We start from the raw sequence: 8,085 nt of genomic DNA, 5'->3' as shown, positions 1-8,085 counted from the left end.
ACAAATTACGCATCTAAGAGTTCACTTTTTCTCAATGCCTTAGAAGCCTTTTTATAGAGTCTATTTCGTGCTCCGAAAGGCTGAGAAAGAATCTTCTAATAAAGGCAAGCATATTTGAAGATATTCTTGATTGATGAAGAATTGCTTTTTTTAGAAGATGTTGATCCGACAGACATGATTTTGGTGGAGACAGCTAATACCTGTGTCAGATCAAAATACTCAAGATAGAAATAATAATTAATGACATCAAAGATTTAGTTTCCTGAATTTTATAATCTTGAGCTGCACGAAAATTTAAAGTCAAATATTCCAGAAAGGACTTTGAGTAAGTTCTGAATATTTACTTTAAATAAACAAGATATATCTTCCATTTATAATCAAATTGTGATAATATAAAGCTAAATAATGAATGTAAAAATTCCAAAAATCACAAGAAAAGGAAAGTGATAATTCCGAAAATCACAATAAAGGGAAAACAAAAAATGATCTTTTAATTAACAATATATTTCTATAAAATATGCCAATTTTAGGATTTACAACTTCTAATGGAGGAAGTAAAATGTCTTATTCTTTATACTATATAAAAAAAAAAAGATTAAATAGTCTTCAAATATGTGATGTAAACTTATATTTTTTTTTTTACTTAAATGAATAGTATTTCTCTATATGTAGTGAAAACTATTCATCAAGCTATAAATATTTTATTATTTTTTTAATAAATTTTTGTATATATATATATATATATGAGTGTGATACTATTATAATTAATTATTTTATTTCTTAAAATGAATAAAATAATTTTTTTTTAAATATAATATTTAAATGATGTAGAGAAAAACTAGAGAAACTGATGTATGATATAATGTAAAAGTTTGAGGTAAATTATATAAAAGTATGTTTTGGTGATGTATTTTGTAATACACTTTATCTATAATATTTAGCTAAAACTCACAAAAACATTTTCCATCAACTCATTTATACATATATTTATAATAGTTGTGTACAAACTCCAATTAATTCATATCTACATTTACATATCATTTATATAATATTTTAATATTATTATTTTTCTCTCTCCCATTTGGTATATATTTATTATTTCTTTTTTCTTTTTTAATTATTTTATTTTACTTTAATTAATAAAATATGTTTAAATATATAATATTTAAATGATGTAGATAAATATATAGAGAAGCTGATGTATGGTATAATATAAAACTTAGAAGTAAAATAGAAAAATATGTGTTTTGGAGAGGTATTTTAAAAGATGGAGTAGAGCACCCATTAGGAGTGTTCTTAGTCTATTTTTTTCTTCTTCTTGTTGTATGTTGTTTCACATAATTTGAAGAATCATTTTGTTTATTAATTAGATAGTTTATTTTCTTAACAATTTTTTTTAATTACAAACATTTTCATATGTATATTTTTTAATTTGATTAGAACAAGAAAACAATTTAAAATATATATTGTTAAGAAATTGATAAAATTTAAAATAGATTTCCTTTCTTTTAGCAACTAAATACCTAATCAACTTGTAAAATTAACTTTAGATGTCTTGAAATTAACTCAAGTATGCCAAAAAATCTTCCAAAGACTTTTGAAGTGTGTTAGGACATCTCCAATCACCAGCATATATGGTGATGCATTGGTAGTTGTCTCTCCATCCTTGCAGCATTTAGATGACATATATGGAGTGGTAGCTACAGTGCACTACATATATGCATTGGCACTATAACTATGCCATCCATTTTCTTTTCTTTTTTTAATTATTATATTATATTTTATAATGTTTAAATATGTATTATTTATGTTGAGAAATTTAGAAGTTATTTATTTTGTGTGGGTTAAATTGTGAATAAAAGTGTTATTTATTTGTCTTAATTACAATTTCATTAAATTATAATTAAATTTTTGTATACTTTTTTAACATTTTAGTAATTAGAAAAATATGTTAAAAAATAATAAAGAAGAAGAAGGGAATATGTATTTTTTTCATTTGTAACACTTTAGTTTTTCTTTTAAAAAATATTTTCAAACTTAAATGTATTTAAAATAAATTTTAAATAATTTTAGTCTTTTATTGAAATTTTTTCAAAAAAATTCATTAATTTTTTAAGAACTAATAGAAAAATATATTTTAAAATTTTTATAATTAAATGGGGCACAATTTAGTAGTTGTCAAAGTTCGGGAGACAAAAATACTTATTATTTTATGTAAATCATAATAGGGGCATGATCTCATAGTATCAATATTTCATGAAAAAATTTAACTGACTGTATATTTTAGGAGGCACAATCTAATAGTATAAAAAATTCAGGAAGAAAAATATTATTTATTCAATATATATTATAATAATAATAATTTATAATATTTGAATTTCTAAACAACCAATAAATACTTTTTTGAGAAAACCAATAGGGAAATTTAATGTTATATGCATAATAACTTAGTAGAATTTTTTAATATGTCAACATAAGTTACTATCCCAAATATATGACAATTTCAATTTTTTAGACAAAAATATCTCTAACATTCAAATACCCATTTTCTCTCTCAATCCAAACTTTCTCTCTCTAACATCTCTTATTCTCTCACTCTAACATTCTAATATTGTAGATCTCGAAAAAATACCAAAATTAAAAAAAAAAATCATCTAAAACCGACATTTGAGTGAAAAAATATGAATCTCCAAAGTTTTCGTCAAATTTCAGTGCAGAGCATCGAAATTGTATCGAAAAAGCATCGTTTTGAACAAAAATCAAGTTTTCATGATTGCATCGAAACATCATCGATTTGGCATTGAAACATCATTGATTTTGCATCGAAAAGTTATCGTTTTAGCCAAAAAACAAGTTTTTATGATTGCATTACAAGAGCATCGAAACACCATAAAAAAAAGCATCTAAATTGCATCTAAACGATGCATTTTCAATGCAAAATCGATGCAATTTCGATGCTCTTGCGATGCAATCATGAAAATTATTTTTGGCAAAAACAATACTTTTTCGATGCAAAATCGATGGTATTTCGATGCAAAATCTATGGTGTTTCGATGTTCTTGCGATGTAAACATGAAAACTTGTTTTTCGCCAAAACGATGATTTTTCGATGCAAAATCGATGGTGCATCGATGTTGTTACGATGCAATCATGAAAACTTGATTTTTGGCCAAAACAATGCTTTTTCGATGCAAAATCGATTGTGTTTCGATGCTCTTTCAAAGCAGTCATAAAAACTTATTTTTTGGCCAAAATAATGTTTTTTCGATGCAAAATCGATGGTACATCGATGATATTTTGATGTTGTTGCGATGCAATCATGAAAACTTGATTTTTGGCCAAAGCGTTGCTTTTTCGATGCAATTTCGATGCAAAATCGATGCTTTATACTGAAATTTGACGAAAACTTTAGAAATTCATACTTTTCGCTCAAATGACTGTTTTAGATGATTTTTTTTTTTTTTAAATTTGAGACTTTTTTCGAGATCTACAAGATTAGAATGTGAGAGAGAGAGTGTGAGAAAGTGAGAGAATAAGATATGTTAGAGAGAGAGTTTGGATTGAGAAAGAAAATGAATGTTTAAATGTTAAGGGTATTTTTGTCTAAAAAATTAAAATTGTCATATATTTAGGATGATAACTTATGTTCGTATATTAAAAGGGAAATTTCAATTTGTATGCTTGATAAATGCTATAATTAAAAAAAAATGCTAGGCATATTAAAGATTTCAAAATAATGCTACCTTTTGGCACTTTACCCAAAATGCCATTATCATTTCCTCCTCACTTTTCACTTATCATTTCTCTCTTCCTTCTCTCTCTCTCTCTCTCTCTCTCTCTTATTTTACTCTCTCTCACCTCACAACACCACCACCACACTAAATATTGTATTTCGAACATATCTAGGCATGATTTTTGGATTTTTTTTGCGATTTTTTTTTCAAATCTGAAACTCTGAAATCTGTAGAAAATTGACCTTGCTCGATGGTGGTTCGATGGTGCTCGATGCCAGCTCGATGGGACCTTCAAAATCATGATTTTTCATGAAAAAATGACTTTGCTCGATGGTAGTTCGATAGTGACTCGATGGTGCTCGATGTGATTATTGCAAAAGACATAATTTTTTACTCGGGTGTCCGTTTGTGGTGATTTTTTTTGGGTATTTTTTCAAGATCTACACATTTGACATGTTCATATGCACATTTGTGAAGTGTAACACTTGTAAAAAAATACAAAAGTGCAAATATACCTCATGTTTAAGATATCTTTTGGTATATTTTCAAGTTTTAAACTTCCCAAATGTGCATATGAGCATGTCAAACGTGTAGATCTTTAAAAAATACCCAAAATAAAAAAAAAATCACCCCAAACGGACACCCGAGTGAAAAATTATGTTCATGAAAAAACGACTTTGCTCGATGGTGGTTCGATTATGGCTCGATGGTGCTCGATATGATTCTTACAAGAGACATATTTTTTCACTTGGGAGTTCGTTTGGGATGATTTTGTAACGCCCCACGTCACTATGGCTACTTTCTGGAATGACGACTGGCCCTACAAACCAACACGAGTCTTTCCAGCGTGCTTTGTCCTCACTTGCACGCTTCCTAGGAAAACTTCCCAGCAGGTCACCCATCTTGAGATTATTCCAGGTCAAGCACGTTTAACTTTGGAGTTCTCAAGTGATGGGCTACCGAAAAGAAGATGTGTCTTGTTGATATAGGTAGTACCCATCAATCTATTTAAGCCATCTTCAACTGTGTAGTCTCATACCTACACAGTCTTAGAATCATCACACTTGACCTTCCCCAGGCGGTGTGGGATTGCACAGCTTTGCCCGGTATTTCCCCTTACGGATCACAGGATTCTGACTGTCACAGATTTTTTTTTTATTTTGGGTATTTTTTCAAGATCTACAAGTTTAATATGCTCATATGCACATTTGGGAAGTTTAAAACTTGAAAATATACAAAAAAATGTCTTAAACATGAGGTATGTTTGCACTTTTGTATTTTTTACAAGTGTTACACTTCACAAATGTACATATGAACATGTCAAACGTGTAGATCTTGAAAAAATACAAAAAAAAAAAAAAAAATCAGCCTAAACGGACAACCGAGTGATATTATGTCTCTTGCAAGAATTGCATCGAGCACCAATCGAGCCACTATCGAGCTACCATCAAACCACCATCGAGCAAAGTCATTTTTTCATGAAAAATCATGATTTTGAAGGTCCCATCGAGAAGGTCGATTTTCTGCAGATTTCAGAGTTTCAGATATAAAAAAAATCGCAAAAAAACTCAAAAATCATGCCCAGATCCGTCCGAAATACAATATTTAGTGTGGTGGTGGTGTTGGTGGTGCTGTGAGGTGAGAGAGAGTGAAATAAGAGAGAGAGAGATGGAAGAGAGAAGAGAGAAGAGAGAAGAGAGAAATGAGAAGTGAAAAGTGAAAAGTGAGGGGGAAAATGGTAAGGGTATTTTGGGTAAAATACCAAAAATTAGCATTATTTTGAAATTTTTAATATGCTTAGTATTTTTTTTTAAATTATAGCATTTATCAAGCATACAAATTGAAATTTCCCTATTAAAAAACTTTACTGAATTATTATGCATATAATATAAAATGTCCCAACCAATAAGTACTTATTATTCGAAAAGAATAAGTAAAAGTGAGCTGAAATTATGAAGCATCAATTATATAGAAACGTATACTATACCAATCAATCGGGAAAAGTTGAGAACTACCTACTTTTAGGAGTAGTTAACTAAAATTAGACACTAAATATATTTAGTTAAACTTTACCCATTATTATCATTAGACTTCCCAAATTACCTTTATTTGAGCACATGATTCTAAGTGTTGTTGTAATGTGTATTATATGTGTCATATTATAGTTAAATTGGAAATACATTCTAATTGTAGTATGTTTAAGGAGAAAAAAAAAACATGTAATTGAAGGGGTATAATTGGTACATTAATTGAAAATTTGGGTACTAAAATAAGAGTTAAAAATAATGAGTAAAAATTAAAGTTGATCATTTAAAATGGAACTGAGTTTAATTTCCACCAATAATCAATCCCACTTGAATTATCATTGTATCTAGAAACTGAAGTGACATCACTCATATGTAAAATTTGTAAATAATACATCCATATGATATTCATATATTTATATTGGAAAATTAATTATTCGACTATTTCACCACCACCAATCACGCAACAATAGCTCCAAACTATTCCTATGTTTAGTATGAAGAAAAGAAAAATAGAATGATAGAAAAACAAAAATTCTTGTTTAGTAAGAAGAAGGAAAGGAAAGTAAAATAAAAATATAATTTTTTTTTTGAATTAAAAATTATTGATGACATTTTTCGTTAATTAAAAATAAGAGCTATTAAACTTCAATAAAATTAGGAAGAAAATAAAGAAATGGATTTTTTACAGTGACTATTATTAATATAACTGTGTTAAAGTCTAGAAAGCAATTTCACACAATTTTTGTGTATGAGTATTAAAGGTGTCCTTTACAAATGAATAATCTCAGTATTTATAGACTGAGTTCAAATATTCCTTTCTATATTTTTAGGAAAGTTACAACAACATTACATTTTGAATTTAAAATATAAAAAATCTCTTAGAAATCAGATTTGACTAAACAAACACATAACCAAATCCATGAATATAAGCTTTAATTATTTAAGCGTAACAACGTGGTATCTCTCGAACATACCCTTTCAAGCCTACACCATGATTCGAGTTGACACATGCAGTATCATCTGAGTCATCAACTTCTGATCTTTCGAAGTCAACATTTGGTCACAGTCCAAACCATTCGAGCTAACTCCACATTTCGAGCCAAACTAGTGGTGTGGCACCAACATTAATAACATGTACACATTTGATACTATAAATATATATATATATATATATTTATTCTTAATCTAATTATCTCTTCGAACTTACATTTTGAAATAATATAATTCATCTCAAAATTTGAGGAATAATATATTGTAAAAAATTTCTCTCAATCTCTATATAATTTTAGAAGAATACAAATTGGTATGCTTAACTATTTTTTTCATTTATTTTTCTCTTCCATCGCATTTTCTCTCAAGCTAAAGAAACATTTTCTTTTTGTCTTTCTATTTTTTTGTTTCTTCCCTCTTTTCTCCACTACCTAACATAGGGTAAGAGATGAAAGCAACCCTTAAGTTAACATGGTTCCAAAACCAACTCCATAAAAATATAAATGTGATGTTTGATAACACTTAAAAAAATATTTTTCTATTTAATTAATTAAAAATTTGATAATTAAATATGAAACAGTATTTGGTAATTCTATTTTTATTTATTATTTTTTAAAATTTTAATTAAAATTTATTAAATTTTGAAAATAGAATTTTTTCACTTTTAAATTTTTTTAAACCATTTTCAATTTTTCATTTTTTTGTTTATTTTTTTCTTCAAATCAACACCTCATTTTATATTGTTAAAGAAAAAATAAAAATAAAAGTTATCAAACTCATTTATTATTTTTTGTTTCTAAAAACAAAAATAGTTACCAAACATATTTTTATTTTTTAAAAATAAATAAACAAAAATAAAAATAATATTTCTATTTTTATGTTTAAAAAATTCAAAAACAAAAATTTTACCAAACATAACCAAAATTATTACGAATGCTGCTTCCAAATAAAAAAAAACTAAATTTATGCGTGTACAACATTCAAGCTGAACATTTGAATTATATAGATCCAATGAAATATATATTTTATAGTGAAAAATAATTAGAGTATTGTTTTTTTATTATATTCTTGATATATATTCTATCTTAAAAGGAAGGGGGATTGAACATATAACTTCTTCTAAAAAAGGAGGTGAGGTGGTGAAACTAATTAGGTTAAGCCGAGGACCAGAGTGCTACTTATGTAGAGGAGGTAGTGCCCCAAAACGACTTTAAAATTTACACCATTACTTTACTTGATTTCACATTGATAAAGTCATTGGTGATAGTTACGACTACAACTAAGACATGACTAATCTCCATAGAAAAAATATTGAATATATATATATATATATT

The sequence above is a fragment of the Humulus lupulus genome, chromosome 8 (assembly GCF_963169125.1).
Source record: "Humulus lupulus chromosome 8, drHumLupu1.1, whole genome shotgun sequence".
In the NCBI taxonomy this organism is placed as follows: domain Eukaryota; kingdom Viridiplantae; phylum Streptophyta; class Magnoliopsida; order Rosales; family Cannabaceae; genus Humulus; species Humulus lupulus.
This window is presented reverse-complemented; position numbering follows the sequence as displayed.